Here is a 21053-nt window from a genome sequence, read left to right on the forward strand (position 1 = left end):
ACCAGTAGGATGTTCAAGCAATCCTCATTAAGAGAGGGAAACAGGAGCTGCTGCCTGCAACACTAATGCCACACTAGCAGCCGAGCATGCCGCTACATCTGTCCTGTAAGAGCAGACAAAAATGTAGAGATGACCAAATAGTCATCCAGCAAATGTCCGCCAGTGCTAAGAGAGCTGCCTCTAGCCAAGATATTGCCAGATGTCTAATGACATCCCCCCTACGAAACTCATTGGAAACATCCAAGAATCAGAACACTTAATGATCAACAACTAAAACTGATCACTAGACTCCTCCTACCAAAAGTAGAACATCTTCACTGACAGATGAAGGTAGAACACCTACATCACCTTGGAAGGAAGAAGGGAACTACCCTCAAGACACCCCTGCCTCTGAGAATCACAGAAACCAGTCTCAACAAGAGAAAGCTTGGAGCTCCAAAAACCTATGAGAAGAACTGGACACTCAAAAGCTCAAAAGACCATCTACTCTTCAACGCCTCAAAAGGGAGCTCTCTGCAGAGTGCAATGCGACATGTTAAGATTCCAGCCCGGGAAAACAGGCCAGAAAGGGATGCCAAAGGCAGTTTACTCCTCTCTGGTTGAGCTTCCAAGGAGTTTCATCGCACTCAATCCTTTAAGCAAGCCAACACTGCCACCTGAACCTAAAATGAACTCCAGATCATCCCTTTACCAGGCCCATCTGGAAGAACGCTAAGAATCGCACAACCAAAGCCTAAAGCGAAGACAGTGATCCCCATGCACACCCAAGTCTCAAATGTTCTCCGCCCCTCAATTATATGGCCATCATGGAGCATCTCCTGGCCTGCCAATAACATATTGTTCCATAAACTAGGGAGATAACTAGTATTATTCTGTGATGAATACCTCAACTACCATCTCTATAATCACAGCTCTTAAACTATTAATCATGAGAATAAAATTAAAACTTATCAAGTGAAGTGCTCAGACCACCATTGATTCAGTGTTATCACCGAACTGAGGTTAACAAAGGGACCATCATTGCCTTCACTGTCCCTCGCCCAACCTTTAAATATTATCAATACTAGTAGATGATAAATACATATCACTTATCTGAAGTGGCTGGGTAGATGAACTTTCAGTAACCTCAGTTGTGTTAAAGTGCAGTGCTCTGGTTACTGCTAAAACTTTCAAATAAACTTCATTAAGCCATATTGTGATCCATGACCCCCCGACTCGAGTTTCGGCTCTTCATCAGGAGAGGAGGACACTGTTATTGGTTTTCTAAACCAGGAAGGCAATGGAAGGAGGGCAACCGGGAAGGCAATGGAAGGAGGGCTTATTGGCTGCCGTGAGTTACCATAGACTCTCGAGACTACGACGGGAACACCCCACAACCATTTCCTATTGGCGATCTACAACAAGCCTTGCAACTGGACTTCTGGTCTTCCGACTGTCCCTCTAGCCCAAGTCCAATGGCCAGGGACTTCTGCCACCCACGGAACATATCACACACTCAACTTGGCAGAGGAACGCAGTCTGCTCCGATCCTGGGCACACCTCCACTGAGCCAAGCAGCCTGCACTCAAATCCACTAGTGGACAAACCAGGGATGAGCCAGCTCCCACGTCCCTGAACCCCGATCTGAAAGTGCAGGCTGTCCAGAAGATGCACTGCTAAGCAGCCAACCCTCTGGAAACAGACTATCCTCAAAATCTGCAATCTCCCGTAGCCAGATCTGTCCCCGCTGGGAACCTCTGCAGGGGAAAAATAAACACGAGCAGAAAAGTTTAGCGCCTAAAATCTTGCTTGTAGGAAAGCAACTGGAAACCTGAGAGCAGTCCTGAGGTAAGAGGGGAGGGTCTGAAAAGTTTATATAAAATGAGGCTTCCTACAAGCACTTGCGACATGGGATGCATAACCCACTTGTCTAGGAATAGAGCAGGATTGTACAAGAAAATGTCAGTTTTCAGAATTTACATCTGTTTTTATATTTTACTCTGTTCAGGAAGAAATCTATCTATTTCTCTGGTATTGTATTGAATGCAGAATCTGGCATCTTAAGGTTTCAGATGTGGACCTGTATTTGAAGAGGGTTTTTCTGTTTTATTTATTTAATTTTCTATACCGCTCTCCAAAGGGAGCTCAACGGTTTATATGAATTTATTCAGGTACTTAAGCATTTTTCCCTGTCTGTCCCGGTGGGCTCACAATCTATCTAATGTATCTGGGGCAATGGAGGAATTAAGTGACTTGCTCAGAATCACAAGGAGCAGCGTGGGTTTGAACCCACAACCCCAGGGTGCTGACTGAAGCTGTAGCTTTAACCACTGCGCCACACACTCCCACACATGCAGGAGATTGCTTTGTATACACTGCTTCCAGTGTATGCAAATCTCTTTCAAGCATATTCATTATAAGAACATAAGAATTGCCGCTGCTGGGTCAGACCAGTGGTCCATCGTGCCTAGCAGTCCGCTCCTGCGGTGGCCCTTAGGTCAAAGACTAGTACCCTAACTGAGATTAGCCTCATCTGCGTACGTTCTGGTTCAGCAGGAATTTATCTAACTTTGTCTTGAATCCCTGGAGGGTGTTTTCCCCTATAACAGCCTCCAGAAGAGCGTTCCAGTTTTTTACCACTCTCTGGGTGAAGAAGAACTTCCTTACATTTGTACGGAATCTATCTCCTGTAAACTTTAGAGAGTGCCCTCTCGTTGTCCCTACCTTGGAGATGGTGAAAAACCTGTCTTTATCTACTAAGTCTATTCCCTTCATATCTTGAATGTTTCAATCATGTCCCCTTTCAGTCTCCTCTTTTCTAGAGAGAAGAGGCCCAGTTTCTCTAATCTCTCACTATACGGCAACTCCTCCAGCCCCTTAACCATTAAGTAGCAGAAATTCTGCACAGGGCTGGCAAGATCAACGAGTTATTTTCAGCTGGGCCAGAGAGATCATGGGGCGCCTAAGACAGTGGCTTTCTCCCCTCTCTCTGCAGCCCCCCCCCTTCTTACCAGCACAGCGATTCAGGAAGGCAGCCTTGGGGCTTTTGCTGAGTCGCAGCCACCTCTGATGATGCAACTTCCTCTTTCCTCAGAGGCGGCGCGACCCAACAAAGGACCCAAGGTTGCCTTCCTGAATCGCTGCGCTGGCAAGTAAGGAGAGCTGCTGGGAGGGGAAAAAGGACAGCTGCTACTGGACCTGGAGAGGGAGATGGACAGATGCTGCTGGGAGGGGAGAGGGGAAAGGAGTCTGGGAAGCTGCTGGGCAAGGAGAAGAAAGGGACAGCTGCTATTAGACCTGGAGGGAAGGATAAGGAGAGATGCTGCTGGGAGGGGAGGAGGGAAAGGAGTCTGGGAAGCTACTGGACAATGGGGAAAAGGGACAGCTGCTACTGGACCTGGAGGGAAGGATAAGGAGAGATGCTGCTGGGAGGGGAGGAGGGAAAGGAGTCTGGGAAGCTTCTGGACAAGGGGAAAAAAGGGACAGCTGCTGCTGGACCTGGAGGGAAGGAGAGATGCTGCTGGGAGGGGAGGAAGGGAATAGAGTTACTGCTGGACAGGAGGGGAAGGGAGAAGAAAACAGCTGGCAGGGAGATTAAAGGAGGGGAAGGGGAGAGACAGGCATGAGAAAGTAGAGAGACTGATGATGGGAAGGGGTCAGCAGAGAAATAAGCAGAGAGGGACAACAATGCTAGATCTGGTGTAGGAGAGATAAAAATGAAGAGAGCAGTGAATCTGGAATGAATCATGTAAAAAGGAGAGAGGGGGCACAGGCTGGATGGAAAGGGGAGAGGGGCATAGAAACCACAAATACCTCCCAACCCCAATGGCTCCCATTTCTCACCACGAAGCCTCCCTCATGGCTCTTTCTCCTCCTACTTTGCTCTTCTCTCAGCACCACTCTCTGCTTATTACCTCCCTCTCCCAACCTACTTGATTCCGCAAATCTCAATAATATTTGCCCTGGCCTCAAAATCCCCACTCTGATTCGCACCAGATCTCACCCCTCCAAAAAAACTCCTCGAAGAATCAACCATGCCTCTTTAAAGTCTGTTCCCCCTGCCAATCTCCCCAACCCCGCCTCCGACTCTCTCACCCCAGTCCCAACACTTTATTGCAACGTCAGATCCACTTGCAACAAGATTCAAATTCTGAAGGATCTACTCGAGGATTCTAACCCCGGATTCCTATGCATCATGGAATCATGGATTACAAAAGATGACCTTTTTACACAAAACGAACTCTGCTTCCATGGCTACCAAGGCCTCTTCTCACCCAGAACTAACCGTAAAGGAGGCGGCCTAGCATTTCTCTACAAATCATTCTTTGACGTCCAGCTCCTCAAAAAGGGCAGCCACACCTCACTAGAATATATGCTAGCCTCTGTCAATGATGAACTCCACCCTCACCCACTGGGCATCCTGCTTCTATATCGCCCACCTACCCCTTGGAACAAATCCTCTGATCTCGTCCTCGAGACCATAACAAATGCCTTCCTCAAATTTCAAAGATTACTGATCATTGGGGACATCAATCTCCACCTAGATGATGTCACCAGCAAGGATACAGTTGAATTTATTAGCTTCCTCACCTCCCTTGGCTTCCTCCCCCTGCTCCATCCCCAACCCATGAAAAGGGGCACACACTAGACCTCATTAGTTTCCTCGATCTTACCGCCTACAAAACTTCAGCCGATGACATCCGCTGGGATCATGTCCCCTGGTCCGACCACTTCTTAGGGGCTTTCTGTCTCCCCATCTTCATGTCGCATCTTGGGGCTCCACCCCGCATTTCCAATTCCATTACCTTCTGCAAAAAAATTACGAGTGATCTGTTCTGGTCTAAATTTCTCAACCTATTCTCCTCCGCTCCTAAGTCTGCAGACTCAGAAGCTAATTGGCAAAACTGGGTTGCTCTCTCCGAGTCCACCTACCACTCCCTCGCTCCTCTCTCCACTAAATCCATCTCCTACCCCCGCAAGGCCCCTTGGTACCTCCCATATCACAGAGAACTAAAGCAGAAATGTCGAGCCCTGGAGCGCATATGGAAAAAATCTAAATCCCCCATTGATAGACAGTCCTGGAGAGTCAATATTAAGTTGTACAATACAGCGCTAAAAAAAGCAAGAAAAAACTTCTACGGTGACAAAATATCCAGATCCAACAACCAGAGTAGTACCTATTCAATATCTGGCGCTCCTTAACCTCCAAAAAAGACCCCACCTTGCCCCCCTCCTCTCCCTCAGCCGATGCTCTGGCATAATTCTTCAACGAAAAGGTCTCTACCTTGAGATGCTCCTTCCCTCCTTCAGTCTCCTACAACGCCCTGGTACCCACCGACTCCAATTCTACCCAAACGGTCTCCAACCCTATCCCAGTCGACAGATCCTGGACCACCTTTGAGCTTGTATCTGAATCCCTGGTTTCCAAACTCTGCCTCAAATTGAAATCCTGCAACTGTTCCTTGGACCCATTCCCCTCCTACCTATACGAGAAAATTCCCGCTCAGGCCATCTCTTCTATTACCAAACTCATAAACTCCGCCCTACACTCGGGCCTTTTTTCCCCAGAAATGGGTCATATTGCCTTGACCCCACTATTGAAAAAATCTGACCTAGACCCTTCCACACCATCCAGCTATCGCCCAATAGCACATATCCCTCTCCTAACCAAGATGCTAGAGTCCATCATATCTACCCAACTCTCATCATACTTAGAGAGATTCTCTATTCTCCTTCCTTACCAATATGGCTTCCGTCCCAACTTCAGCACCGAATCCCTATTGACCTCCTTGATCTCAAAGGTTCAACAACTTCATTCTTGAAATGTTTGCCATCCTCCTACAATTCGACCTTTCCGCCGCTTTCGACGTTGTCCATCATGATATTCTCGTTTACCAACTCTCTGAGATTGGCATCAACTCCACAGTCCTAGACTGATTCTCAAAATTCCTACGCTCTCGTTCTTATGCTGTCAACATGAATGGCACCTCATCCTCCCCCTGAAAACCGATATGTGGAGTCCCGCAAGGCTTACCTTTATCTCCCATCCTTTTTAACATTTATATATGTTCCCTAAAACTCCTCCATCTATCCCCCCTTGAAACAATTTACACTTATGCCGACGACATCCTTGTCCTCCTCGAGACTGACTTGAACCTCACCAACCTTTCCGAGAACATAGCCTCCTGCATAATGAACCTCCAATCCTGGGCCCACACTGTTCAAATGAAACTGAACGAGTCCAAAACAAGACTCCTTTGGCTTGGTCCAAAACTAGACCAACTACCCTCCTCCATCTCACTGCCCTCTGGCTCCACTCTGCAGCTTGAGTTCTCAAGCAATGTTCTGGGCATCATCATTGATTCTACATTGTCCTTCAACGACCACCTCAATTCCTTGGTAAAAAATAGCTTTTTCAGCCTTCACATGCTGAGGAAAGTCAGATCCTGCTTTCATCAAAATCACTTTACCGTCCTTGTCCAATCCATCATACTTTCCAGATTGGACTATTGCAACTCTATCTACTTAAACCTAACTAAGAAAAACCTCCATAGACTCCAGCGGATACAGAATGCTGCGGCCAAGCTCATCTTCGTAAAAAATAAATTTGACCACGTCTCTCCGCTTCTGTCCAAGCTTCACTGGCTTCCGATAATCGCCAGGGTCCACTTTAAATGCGCCTGCCTAGCTTTCAAAATCCTTCACGGCATCCTCCCTCCCTGTATCCCTCTTTCTTGGAACTCCTCTAACCCTAATACCACCAGATCCACCCACAAATTTAAACTATCCTTCCCCTCATTAAGAGGCATTTCCCATACAGGAAAACTAGGGACCTCCCTCCCCTTCAGAATCACCGAACTCTGGAACAACCTTTCCTCCCCTCTTCGGAACCTCAGCTCTCTCCAACTTTTCCGCAAACATCTGAAGACCTGGCTATTCTCAAAAATTTGATACCTATTCCATCTCTGGCACTCTAAGCCCTCTAAAAACCCTTCATACTTGGATCTCTAACCTTTCATTGTTAGTTCCTTTCTATCCCATCTCCTGTAAACCGTGCAGAGCTCTATGAATGTGGAGATGATGCGGTATACAAACCTAAGGTTTGGTTTGGTTTAGTTTAGAAAGAAGACAGATACCATATGGAAGGGGGAGAGGGCAGACAGAGGATGGAAGGGGCAGATGCTGGATTGAAGAGACAGAGAGGGCAGACGCTGGAAGGAAGAGAGTGAAAAGAAGATGAAAGCAGAAACCAGAGACAACAAAAGGTAGAAAAAAATAATTTTATTTCTATTTTGTGATTAGAATATATATGATTTTAAATATATATCCTGCTAGAGCTGGTGTTAGATATAACTGGGGACTGCAAAGCCCAGGCAGTGCTTCTTTAGCTTCCAGCTGGCTTAGGGTGCTCTCTGACCAGGGGGCAGTTGCCCTAGTTGCACTCCCCTAACACTATTCCTGTCATGTGTGACTGCAGTATTCTGTTAGAATGATATTTCTGTGTAGCATTCTGTAATAATTTGGCTTGTTCAGTTTTCTTGATAGTAGAGGGGATATATGTGAAGGGGAGGGGAGACAGGGGTTTTGTTGATCCTTGCTCTGTTATTATTTGTATTTATAAAAGGACTATTGTACAGAATATTGTTTCTTTTTATACTTTAATAAAATACATGCAATATAAAATTATAACTGAGGCTTGTGCGGATGGGATCAGATGATTTGCGTGGACCGAGCTCGCAGAGATGGTGCGTTAACGGGGTTTTTAAATTTTAATCCTAGTAGTTTGCCACTCCACAAAATAATTATTTTATTTCTGCCGGTCCATGAGTGTAAAAAGGTTGAAAAACACTGGTCTAGAGCAGGGGTAGGCAATTCCGGTCCTTGAGAGCCACAGGCAGGTCATGTTTTCAGGATATCCACAATGAATATGTACAAGATGAATTTGAATGCACTGCCTCCTTGAGATGCAAATCTATTTCATGCATATTTATTGTGGATATCCTGAAAACATGACCCGTCTGTGGCTCTCGAGGGCTGAAATTGTCTACCTCTGCTCTAGACCACTAGGGAAGTCTGGTGGTCCTGGACATCTTGGACAAGTCACTTAACCCTCTACTAGTCTACTGCCTAAGTAGAGACTTAAAATGGTAAGCCTTCCAGGGACAGAAGATCAAATAGAGATACCTAGTGTATCTGAACATTACCTCACCCTAATAAGCTACTACTAAATAAGATGCAAGAAAAAACCAGAACAAAAAATAAACCTTTAATAAAAATATCAAAATACCAAGTGACCATGTTATATTACATATTGGGAAAGAGCTACTCAAGCACCAACAAATGCAGCTAGTGTGGAGGAAAAATACAAGAATTAGCCTGGTTATATTGCATACCAGTGCCTCGACAATTTCCAAGCACATCTTGCTATGCTGCCAACACAGTAATACCTACTCCAGACGAGTGCTTCCCAATTCGATTCACTGAAGTGAATCAATTTGTTTACCAAAAACAGACTCACCAATTCAGTGAATAACCCTCACTCCTGGTTAGACATGACATACCTCTGGGCCTCCTAAATCACCAGCAGAGTTAGCACTCTGAACAGGCTTCCACATCCTGCCCCAGGATTTTCTCTCTGCCACATCACCGATGACATGGCAGAGGGAAGCCCTGGAAGAGCAGGCTGCAAGTCTCCTGTTCACAGCCACCACCATTGCTGCTTTGAGAAGTCAGTGTTGCACAGCGGAATGGAAAGCTGCTGCACAGGGGGGATGAGAAGAAAGGATGAAATGCTAATGTACATGGGGGGAGAGGAGAGAGGGAGAAATATTGGACATGGGGTGGAGAAGTGGAAGGAAGAGATGCAACAAAGAGGTAGAAAAAAAAAAGTGAGGGAGAAATAAAATGTTGAACATGGGGTGGTGCTTAGGGAGAGAAAAATTTTGCACATACAGAGACAGAGGTCTTTTTTGTTTGGTTTTGGGGTTGGAGAGGGCAAAGGCTGAAACCCCCCCCCCCACCCTATTGAGTGACAAAAGAATCGAAAAATCAATAGGCCAAATCCAATACAAATTTTCCCCCCTGACAAAAGCTGGCTTCAAAACAATGCAATGATGCAGTGGCACTGTAGTATCTGCACAACAGGAACGCAGGCCACCGAATGAAAAGCGCTCAGAACTACCCGTGGAGTTATAAAGAATAAACCTGACCACCTCCAATAAAAGATGCAATAAAATGGGTTCTTCCCCCCCCCCCAATAACGGCTATAGATCTGAGAGCGCGCAAGTGCATCTGCGCACAAATCACTGCGCTAGCCAAATGAGGAAAGCAGCACATAAGAGAGCCGTATGGGCAGCCAAGGCACGCGCTCGGACTACCAATACCAGCACGACCCGCGGCGCACCCAACTGCGCACGCCCATCGCCAGCCTTCCCCCCCCCCCCAATCTCGCACGAGCACGGCCAAACCGTCAACAAGACGCTAAAACCAGCCCTCCCGCTTCACTCCCATTGGTCGCCCCCCTGTTGCCTCCACCCCCTTCTCTTTCCCAGTCCCTTTGTCCGTCGACCTATCAATCAAGCGTTCGATCCCGTTAGCCGGCGAGAGCGAAGGAGGCGCAGGAAAAGGACACAAAAGCAGCCCTTAAAAAAAAAAAAAAAAAAAGACTGACGCCCGGGGCGGAAGTGACGCCCCGCCCCTCCCCCCGTCGGGAAACGCAAACTGGCGCGGTAGGTGACTGAACGAAATAAAAGCCGCCGCGGCAAAACTCGAAGAACGCCAGCCGCAAACGGCCCCCGACGGAAACCAAAACGTCTCCGGGAACGTCTTTACACGTTTCCATTCGCCTCGCCTCGCTTCCCGCGAAGGAGGCCCCAAAATCGCCGCTCGCTGTAGCGGCCGCACAGGCGACCCGGGGGGGGGGGGGGGGAAGAGAGGGTGATAAGGGAAAATCATGGCAGACGGTGGGAGCGGGAGCGACTCGCTTTCCCCGCCGCCCTATTTAACCTGCACCGTTTCAGCAGGGAACAATAAGGAACGAACTTACCCCCCGCCCTCTATGTCCAGCTTTAAAGGGCTGGCTCGTGAGGTGGGGGGTAAGATAAGATCAAAAGAACCGTGACTTACCCCAACAGCTTACAGCACTATCTCCAGCGCCGCCATAAGCAGCACGGCACATTACGTAGGAATAAAACACTGCGCTCTCGCGAGAGCTTCACCCGCCAAGCCCCGCCTTCACAGGGATCGGCGAGAGCGTGCGCGACGTGGCCACGCTTGGGGGGAGGGCGGGGCACGGCGTTGCCCTTCTCGCCCTGTCCTTAGACTGTGTTTGTCTCCCTGTTGTATAGCTCTAAAGCTAATAGATGTTGGCACTGTCATCTTCAAGCAGGGATTTGCTGTTTTACTGTCCACTAAGACAAAAATTTTGGAAATCTATTTGAGATCAAATTATTGGGGAATCCTGTGGCCTTAGCGTATGACACGGTGTTATTTGGTACAATGTTAAGAGCTAAAAGTCAAATTTCCTCTCCCAACAATGAACTTCTTTTGATAATGACAGGGGTTGCTATGCAACTGATTTTGAGAAATTGGAAAAACTGGGACAGGTTTTACTACAGTTTTTGGTGGGAATCGTGTCAATATTTTTAAAATGGAGTGGGTGTTGGCTGTACAACGTGGAAATTATTAAAAAAAAATTTGAGGATTTGGAAACCATTAATAAGTTATTGTAAAGACTGATTTTATTTCTGGTCATTTCATTATACACATCCAGGAGGTAGGAGGGATTCACAGGACAATTCTAACCTGATTATGTATATTGGATTATTAATTGGTGGGGGGTTAAAGTGATTGTTGAATATATATATTAGTTAAAAGTGCTTCTACTGTAGCATTATTTGTGTAAATAACTTATGCACTATGATTGTTTGAAACTTAATAAAGATTTATTAAAAAAAAAACATCCAAAATATTTGTCGACCCTGCTTGAGAGCTGGGAGAATATTTTTTTTTTCTTTAATAAAAATTGTATTGATTTTATAAGATAAATTAGCAAACTAACTGTACAAATCATGGGAATATATACATATGAATATATAATAACATATATGAAGTAGTACATAGCAGAGTCAGTACACTTCTCCCTCCGTATTCACTGTGATAGGGGTTTAACAGAACTGCAAATACAGAAAAACCGCAAATAACTTTTTCATATGTTATTCGCTGTTTTCTATTAAAAACCATCGTGAATATAGTGAAACAGCGAATAAAACGGTGGGAGACCTGGTCTGTTCCTGAAGGAGAGGCAAAACACGGTGAAAAAAGTGCTGGGAATCGGCAATTTTCTCTAGAAACACTTGGAATCAGCGATTTCTCTATGCAAGCTGATGTAATTTTGGAGGGAGCAGCCAGCAAGCTAAAGACTGTGAATAATCAAAACCGCAAATGCTGAAACCACTAATATGGAGGGAGAAGTGTACACATATTAGCGGGAGAAATACATGTGAACATGGAGGAGAACACTCAATGAGCATCACGTTACTAACATTAAACCAACAAAAAGTGATCAATTATGCATTGAGCAATATATTCTGAATTACTATTTGTCAATGGTCTAAAACACAGTAGTTTTGAACAGGGCTCCAGACTTTTAAGAAATGCACCAGTAGAATGATGTTTTTCTGCAATTGCACTTTCGAATTTGGTAGTGATGCATACAGTGTTCCACCAGACCATAAATTCTACATTGGATAAGTTCTTCCAGGAATGCAGTATATTTTTTATAAGAAGATATTTGGGCATTGCTCTGCCTTCCCCAAATCAGTAGCCAGTGTTCAGACTATTCATAATAAATAATGGTTGGAGATCTTGTACATGCAAATTGATTTCTTGCGTGCTCTTGACACAATATTTTCTACCTTCGCTAGCAATCAGCCTTGGATGCCTTGCTGTAGATGATATCCATGGATAAAACTTTAATGCTAAGGCAAATTAGAAAGAAAAATCCAAAACCTTTGCAAGTCATAAGACACCCCCGAATAGTTATCAATAACTCTATTGTTGAATGAGAAAATTATTTTACAGCATTTCTGTAAAGACTTATATTTTGAAACATGCAGGATCTTGAAAAATTGGCAGGTCAATATTGAGCTGGCAATCTGCTGTCATTTACTATGTTATAAATGCTAACTTACGCTATGTACTAAAGGGTTCTTAAAGAGGACCATACTATTCTCAAGGAAAATTATTTTGTTCAGTTGGGTACTCAGGGATGCCCCTCGGTTCAATGGAGATCTGAGATGATTTTGCTTTTTACTGTTGAGTGGTGTGGGGTGGAAGATTATGGCACTCTAGACCTTTGTTGTCCTCCTTGAAGATGTATCTTGTAATTTAGTGCTCAGGGGTAGGGTTAATTATTTCAGTTAGACTTTACTGTAAACTGGTTTTTGCTATATGTGTTCAAATTATTATTATGGTCAATAAACATTTTAGAAAATCATAATATTCCCAGATATAACCATGATATGTAAAAAATTAATGTCTCCATCTATGGTGTTTAAATGTAATATATACTCAGAGACTTCTTGAGGAAGCAGATCCCCAAAATGAGTCTCACCATCCCATCATTGCATATATTTTCAACTCTTATAATCACTCAATTGAAAACTCATCTTTTTCAAAATATTTAGCAAACTAATTTAAATCATCCTTGGTTATGTTATTTTTAATCTTTTGTTCACCACATTGAATTTACGGTTATGCGGTTTATAAGTATAATGTTATGTTATATGGTTCAAAAGGTTCCATAATTTGTAAAAAAATATAGAGCAAAAACTTATCTTCCAAATTCTCCTGGGTCCCGACACGGACCATGTTTCATAATCTTCAGGGAACCTGACTACAAAATCCAAAAGATACTCAAATTATGGGTCTCTTATTGTTTTTTAGGCGTTCCTACTGCTTCACTCAAATAATTTTAAACATAATTGATCTGGAAACAACAATTTAGGTGATCACATTTGAGATGATGCAAAGTGGCTCAAAATGATTAAATCTTAAGTGGATTCTGAGAGTTTGCAGGAAAACCTTCATAGATTGGGAAATTGAGCATCTAAATGGCAGGTGAAATTTAATGTGGACAAGTACATGGGAAAAACAATCTTTGCTACAGGTATATAATGCTGGATTCCATATTGAGAGTCACCACCCAGTAAAAGAATTTTGAAGTTCTTGAAATCTGCAGCCTGATTTGCTTCAGTGGTCAAAAAAACCAAATAGAATGCTGGGTGTAATTTTGGGTCGATTGGAAAATAAAATAGATAATATTATGTCTTTGTATTGATCCATAGTGCAACTGCAGTTCTGGTTGCCTCATCCATCCCTTCCTTAGTTATGGAAAGGAAGAGATAGTAGATGGAAGGAAGGACAATTGGATAGGTTACATGATATTTATCTCCCACCATTTCCTGTTTCTCAAAAAAGGATGTACTGGAACTAGCAACATTTTCAGAAAAGGGCAATAAAATAATAAAGGAGGTGGAAACCCCCCCTCTAAAAAAACAGGCTAAAGGGATTAGGGATGTTCTTAGAGAAGGGATGGCTGAGAAGAGATATGGCAGAGGTTTATAAAATTATGAATGGCTAAAATTAATCAGAGGAAGTATTTTTTCACTCCAAGCAGTACTTTCTTCAAACGTGCCTGGGTCTGTTCTAAATGTATTGTCATTTGCAATGGACCAAATACATTTGATTTGCCCCTAATGCAACCATGTCTGGTGAAACATGGCCACATCAGGCACTTGTATCCTGGGAGTATGTTTTTATTAAATATGGTCTGCTGCTTTTATACCTGCCACATTGGATCTAATAAACCGGCTGCCTTCTTGTTTTCGTATGCTAGCTTAACTATCCAGGCACTGGCACTAAATAATTGCTGCCTCCTCTGCCCCCCTCCCCCAAAGCACCTCCCTGCAACAACTCTGACCTTCACTTCAAACATAGCCGGTCAAAACCAATGTTCAGAATTTGAGAATTTTTATATTAAGAAGAGTATTGCCAGATAAGTGTTGATTTTTTAAAATGATTTTACTTGAATAAAGAATTGGAAAAAAAAAATATAAATGATTTTACTTGCATTCAGGAGAAAACTGCTAAAGGAAGTGCAATGATTGAGAATAGGAGCAATTGACCAGCAGGATTTGCCCACAATTGGTCTTATGGTCTCACAATCTACACCAATTTCTCTGAGCACTTTGAGAAGTTACATTGTTGCATGCTTAAGAAAATATTTGAAACATTGCCTGGAGCTACTGTTTGATACTGGTTGGCATTTTGCTCTAGTGGCATTGTATTGACTTTTGTCCCCCGATTGAATTGGGTTTCCTGCATCCATCTTTGGCATTAACTTTTAACATTCAACTTTTTTCCATTTTTCTGCTTTTTTCTCAAAATCTACTTCTCCATGTCTTACCTTCCCTTCCCTTCTCTTTCTCCTTCCCTCCCCGTATCCATGGTCTGACATCGCTCTCCTTCCCACAGTCTAGCATCTCTCTACTACTATTATTAATTATTTCTATAGTACTATGAGACTTCTCTCCTACCCTGGTCTGGCATTCTTCCCACCTTGAGGCCCCTCTTACATTTCTTTCCATCCATCCCACTGTTCCCTCTTCACCCCCACATCCAACATTACTCCCTCTAATCTCTCTCTTCCCCATGCATCTCTACTCTCCCACCACCATGTCCAATAATTCGCTTTCCCTCCGTAGGCCAAATTCTCCTCTTTCTTCATCTCCCCATGTGCACCATCTCTCTTCCCCCCTCAGACACCCAGTTCTCCTGTTCCCACTGGGCTTTGAATATCGACCAGTTTTATTGCATCAGTACTATAGAAATGAAAGTAGTAGCAGGTTCCCTTGATTTCTGGATGTTGGTAAATAACACTTAGGGCTCCTTTTACTAAGCTGCGACAGCGTTTTTAGCGCATGCAAAATTTTAGCACGCACTAAACCCATGCTAAGCGGCTAAAGCTAATGCCAGCTCAATGCTGGTGTTAGCATCTAGCGCGCACGACAATTTAGCGTGCGCTAAAACCACTAGCACAGCTTTGTAAAAGGAGCCCTTTGCTTTCCTAACATCATGAGGGCTTGCTGTCCGTTACCTCGTGGCAGACTCACTAAGAGCCTGAACTGAGCAGGTGTTGAAGCAGAGATGTACCTTAAGTTCTGAGTGGTGATTAGTTGTCAATATCATTATTATTTCAGCATTAACAACCTTCTGGAACAAAACCCTCTTGTGTGATTCCATGGCTGACTTCAATTTATGTTGATGTACTGAAATATTGGAAAATGGACTAAGATTCTTTGTATATGCCTGAAAGTCATTAAAAGACTGTAAAATCCAAACATCATTGTGTTAGATCATAGAATTTAGAGGTTAGGAATGTATGCGGGAGTTTGTAAAGAACACAGATAGATGTCTTAAATAAAATACGTTGACTGGTTCACAAGGGTAGCTCTAGCAAATAACTTTCAAATACTTTGTTTGAAGACTGAGGAGGTTTACCTAGTTAAACAAATAAGCAAACATAACTCATTATGTATAACAATATACCAAATGTAGAAGACGAATGTTCAGAAAATGCGAATTCTGATTTTATACAGATGCAGAGATGAAGTTTTCCTAGAGAATGACAAGGGGACAGAATTTGTCCCCATCCCCTCAGATAACCATAGGAAACCATCCCGTGTCATTCTTTAGTGTCTGTCTCAACATCAGTCCTTCTACATCAGCATTCTTCAATGCAAGGCTTGAGAGTCAGTAGCTGTGGCCATTCATACGCTGATTCTTATCTGAGCCAAGTATAGGATAATGAAGCTATTGTGACATCACTAATGAGTTTAACTCATAGGCATTGGTGGAATGAGGCTTTATGACATCACAATCTCAGCTCTGGGATGTTGCTACTCTTTGGGTTTCTGGCAGGTACTTGTGACATAAATTAGTCATTGTTGGAAACAGGATACTCGGCTTTATGGTCTTATGTTCTAACCAACCGGTGTCATTCTTTAGGGTCTATCTCAACCTCATGCCTTCTTCATCAGCATTCTTCAATGCAAGGCTTGAGGGTCAGTGACTGTGCCCATTCATACTCTGATTCTTCACTTTCTCTTTAAAGAATGACACAGGGGTGGTTTATTCTGTTCCCGTGCTATGTATGATTAATTTCAGTCTGTGTTTAGATATCCAAATACATGGTTGAACAGGTGGGCATATAGTACCAACCAGAAGGTAAAAGGGAACCTATAAGACAGCACAGAGATAACTGTTGAAGATTTATCTGATTCTTCTCACCTGTTGCTTAGCTTTTGGGACTTGGAGGTATTTGGGAAGCAGCTGCAGTAACGTGTAGGGACCTCAGCTTAAAACCTGTTGGACCAGTGCAAGTTGTGCAACCTGAGCATATATCATTGTACAGGGGATATAATACAATAGCTGCTCATGAAGGTTTCTTACATTAATCTCACTTTGGCGATTTTATCTTTTGTGGAAAGGTACCTCCACATTTTGGCTTCTTTTTCAATAATAAAGACTAGATACTGTCTACACATCTAAACAAAACCAACATTATTACTGTGAAGAAGTTAAATATCAAATGCTTTATTTCTTTGATGGACTGCTCCCACCAAACCACAATCTCTCATTGCTTATACTAATTACAACCGCACTGCGTGACTTAAAAGATCAAGCACTTTGTATCACTAGTTTCCCAGACAGGCCCAGCACAGTTCTGGATTTTAAGCTTAAACCATAATGGACAGTGGTATCTGTAACCCTCCTCTTTTGTAAATCAACACTACAACTACTAAAATGCATTAGGAGGAGCAGGCAGAAAAGCAGGACAAGCCTGGAGTCTCCTTCTGGAAACTAGGTCACTGACCAGCTCCAGAGTCCTGCTGCAGATATAACTGCATATTCCATGGTGATAACGTTCTAGGAAATTAAGAATTACATCTCTACCCTCACCATGTGATTCTGGGCAGCAAAGCCAAGAAGATATCCAACACGACAGTTAAAAAAAAAGTCCTGAGCAGCTCAAGTCAAATGACAAGTTGGCTTGCCAAGTCAATGACTTGCAAAGATATTAGCTCACAGGTGAAGCAAGAGCTGTCTCCTGGATGTGAACAAGAAAAGGGAGGAGCCAATGTGAGGGATGCCATATTTTCACATGTACTTTGAGTGGGTGCACCTGGTGAATAGATAACACCCTTTAATTCAGTCAAAACAAGTTTGTCAAGCATAATAAGCTTTAAGTTTGTTATATATGATCCAAGAAAGCTGATCATAACTTAAGGATTAATGTCTGTGAACCTCCTGCTATCAGTCATGAAATAAAGCTGCCCATATGACCCCCCCCCCCAAAAAAAAAAAAAGTTACAATACTGCAGATATTAGCAGGAATGGGCAGGGATAGGAAAATAACTTGTGGGGATGGGAAAATTCATTCTGTGTTCTCTACTTTGGCCATAGAATGAAGGGAGAGGGAGCACAAACTTTGGACAAAGGGTGGGTGGAAGGAAGGAGGGAGCATGAACCTGGGACACATAATGGAGGGAGGGGAGCATGAGCTATAGGATGGAAGAATGGAAAAAGTGAAGGAAAGATATGCTAAGGTTGGGGAGGGAACAGGAGAATTGGGTGTCTGAGGGGGGAAGAGAGATGGTGCACATGGGGAGATGAAGAAAGAGGAGAATTTGGCCTAAGAAGGGAAAGCAAATTATTGGACATGGTGGTGGGAGAGTAGAGATGCATGGGGAAGAGAGATTAGAGGGAGTAATGTTGGATGTGGGGGTGAAGAGGGAACAGTGGGATGGATGGAAAGAAATGTAAGAGGGGCCTCAAGGTGGGAAGAATGCCAGACCAGGGTAGGAGAGAAGTCTCATAGTACTATAGAAATAATTAATAATAGTAGTAGACAGATGCTAGACTGTGGGAAGGAGAGCGATGTCAGACCATGGATACGGGGAGGGAAGGAGAAAGAGATAGGAAGGGAAGGTAAGACATGGAAAAGTAGATTTTGAGAAAAAAGCAGAAAAATGGAAAAAAGTTGAATGTTAAAAGTTAATGCCAAAGATGGATGCAGGAAACCCAACTCAATCGGGGGACAAAAGTCAATACAATGCCACTAGAGCAAAATGCCAACCAGTATCAAACAATAGCTCCAGGCAATGTTTCAAATATTTTCTTAAGCATGCAGCAAAGTAACTTCTCAAAGAAATTGACCATAAAACCAATTGTGGGCAAATCCCGCTGGTCAATTGCTCCTATTCTCAATCATTGCACTTCCTTTAGCAGTTTTCTCCTGAATGCAAGTAAAATCATTTATTTTTTTTTTTCCAATTCTTTATTCAAGTAAAATCATTTTAAAAAATCAACACTTATCTGGCAATACTCTTCTTAATATAAAAATTCTCAAATTCTGGATTCTGACGCATTTTGCAATTATTGCTGCTTCAGAGAACCCTTCATAGGAACATCTTTGCATTCAGTTTAAGGAATAGAATGATCCCTGCTTGAATCGTTATGTAAAGCAAGGATTGTTCTATTTCTTAAACTAAACACAAAGATGCTTCTATGATGGGTTCTCTGAAGCAGCAATAATTGTGATAAAAGATGGATGCAGGGCAGAAAGTGAAGAGAAAAACAGTCAGTAGATAAGAAGGCCCCGGAAACACAGTTAAGAGCACAGACAGGAGGAAGTGCAACCAGAGACTGGGTCGCTTCAATCCGTTCAAAATGCTGCTGCACGACTCATATTCTGTGAGAGCCGCTATTCTCACATTTCCCCTCTCCTCAAGTCGCTTCATTGGTTCCCCGTCCACCTCCGAATAGTTTAAACTCCTCTTGCTGATATACAAGTGTGTTCACTCTGAAGCCCCCCCCCCCATATCTCTCTTCACTTATCTCCCCATGTGCTCTTCCCAGTGATCTCTGTTCGTTGGGCAAGCCCCTCTTATCTGTACCCTTCTCTTCCACTGCCAACTCAACTCCGTCCCTTCTTTCTTGCAGCGCCATATGCCTGGAACAGGCTGCCTGAATCAATATGTCGTGCTCTCTCCCTGGCAGCGTTCAAATCCAAGCTAAAAGCCTACTTTTTTGAAACTGCTTTCAACTCTTAACTCCCACTTACTGCTGTCAGATATCTATACCCACTGTATCATTTCCTCTCCCATAATCTCTCCAACCCTGAAATGTCCTGTCTAAATTAGATCGTATGCTCTTCTGAGCAGGGCAACAAAGAAAAATGGGGAGACCCAATGATCCACAGTGAAAACAATCCATCGATGAAAACAAAAACCTGTGGATACAGATGTTCTGGAGATAATTTATTATACACTGACATATAAAAACTCAATTAAAAAAGTACAATGAGGAAGGCTGTATGCTGAAACATGGACCGTGTAGGGTCCGGTTGGATTTTTATCAATGTATTTTTTATCACTGTACTTTTTTAATTGAATTTTCATGTTTTTATATGCCAGTGTTTAATAAATTATTTCCAGAACATCTGTATCCACTGTTTTTTTGCTTCTGAGCAGGGACCATCTATTGTATGTTAAAATGTACAGCGCTGTGTACACCTTTCAGCGCTTTAGAAATAATAAATAGTAGTAGTAGGAAAAGATGATTAGAAAAATAAAATCACTAGACAACAAAGGTAGGGGAAATGATTTTATTTTCAATTTAGTGATTGAAATGTGTCAGTTTAGAGAATTTATATCTGCTGTATATATTGTGTGTAGCTGAAAAATGAATGGAAGAAATTGCATTAGACTTAGTAATAGGGGCAGGGTCTGGGGCAGAGCTTGGACGGTCAGCAGTTGGGGGTACTCAGTTGATATTTGTTCGACTTAGGGGGTACTTGGCTTGAAGAGAAACACTGACCTATATTATATAGGTAAACTTGCGACTTGGTCTGGGCTATTTTAGGAAGAAAGACAAAAAAAAAAATCGAATAAATAAATAAATTCATCTTAAATTACCCATTGCTGGACACAATTCAATTTTTGCTCAATACTGGAGATACTCAAGCTCCCAAAAGCTGGCACCTCTAATAACTTTTCTCACAGAAGGAAGTGGTTGATTTCTGTTGACAGATAGTACAAGTCCTCTCTTCCCTTCCTCCTCAATTATTATTAATTATTATGTACAAATAAAGCCCTATGTAGTCAGCCAGCCAACATCTGCTCCATGAAGTTCTGTCAAATCACCATCCAGCTTAGTTAGCTGACAGGAATCTGACCTGTGTGATTACAGATTCCTGAGGCAGGCTCTGCAGGGACCCTGTCCAACATTGACAAAAGGGGAGATTAGGGTTGGTCCATTGTTTTTTTGTATCTTTGTGTTGTGGAATTTTTCGTCTCCTCTTTTTGGGGGGTTGATTAAGTTTTTCCATAGCAGATGGCATGAGGTAAGACAATATGCCAAGATATCATGGAATAAGCCCCAGTCAAGATGATCATATATCTTCCAGATAAGAACAGAATTACAACTATGCAGTGATGAACTGACAAGCTGCATTCTGTACTATCAGCACAGAAGCAAAAATATCTCTAGCCACAGGTGCTGGATAATTTATCAGTGTTTTCATTAGTGCCCATATTAAAACTCAGTACTTTATTCTAAACAGAAGTCTTTTATCCCTATGTTTATTTTAAGAGACATGAGGTTTAAAAATAATAGCCCAAAGCACTTCAAAAGCATTTAGTGACATATCATTAATTCTTATTGATTCAATGAGAATCCAAATAGTTGGGTAGCTTCACTGCAAACTAGTACCTGCTGCTCATTATAAATTGGCAAGAAAATGCCTGCAGCCCTTTAATCCTATACATACACAGGCAAAAATGCTTATTTCACGTATCCCACAGGCTGAGAAAGGGTTGCAGAACCATAAAAAGTATGAATATCCTACTAAAAAAAATTCAGATACAAAAGTCACGGGAAAACTACAATCAGATAATGCAGGATGGATGTAGAATACCAACAGAAAGGAAGAAGTACTTTATTCTGACACT

At 42.9% G+C, this 21053-nt stretch overlaps 1 protein-coding gene across 10 annotated transcripts in view; it reads right to left on the bottom strand.

The window, feature by feature from the left end:
- The window catches only part of CSDE1 (cold shock domain containing E1), a 121916-nt gene extending 111661 nt beyond the window's left edge, over positions 1 to 10255 (bottom strand). For all 10 annotated transcript variants that reach the window (XM_033917651.1, XM_033917646.1, XM_033917645.1 and 7 more), the window contains exon 1: positions 10105 to 10255. The gene's annotated coding sequence lies outside the window, so the exon portion shown is untranslated. The remainder of the gene's footprint in view (positions 1 to 10104) is intronic.
- Positions 10256 to 21053: the final 10798 nt, after the last annotated feature.

The sequence above is a fragment of the Geotrypetes seraphini genome, chromosome 13 (assembly GCF_902459505.1).
Source record: "Geotrypetes seraphini chromosome 13, aGeoSer1.1, whole genome shotgun sequence".
NCBI classification, from domain to species: Eukaryota; Metazoa; Chordata; class Amphibia; order Gymnophiona; family Dermophiidae; genus Geotrypetes; species Geotrypetes seraphini.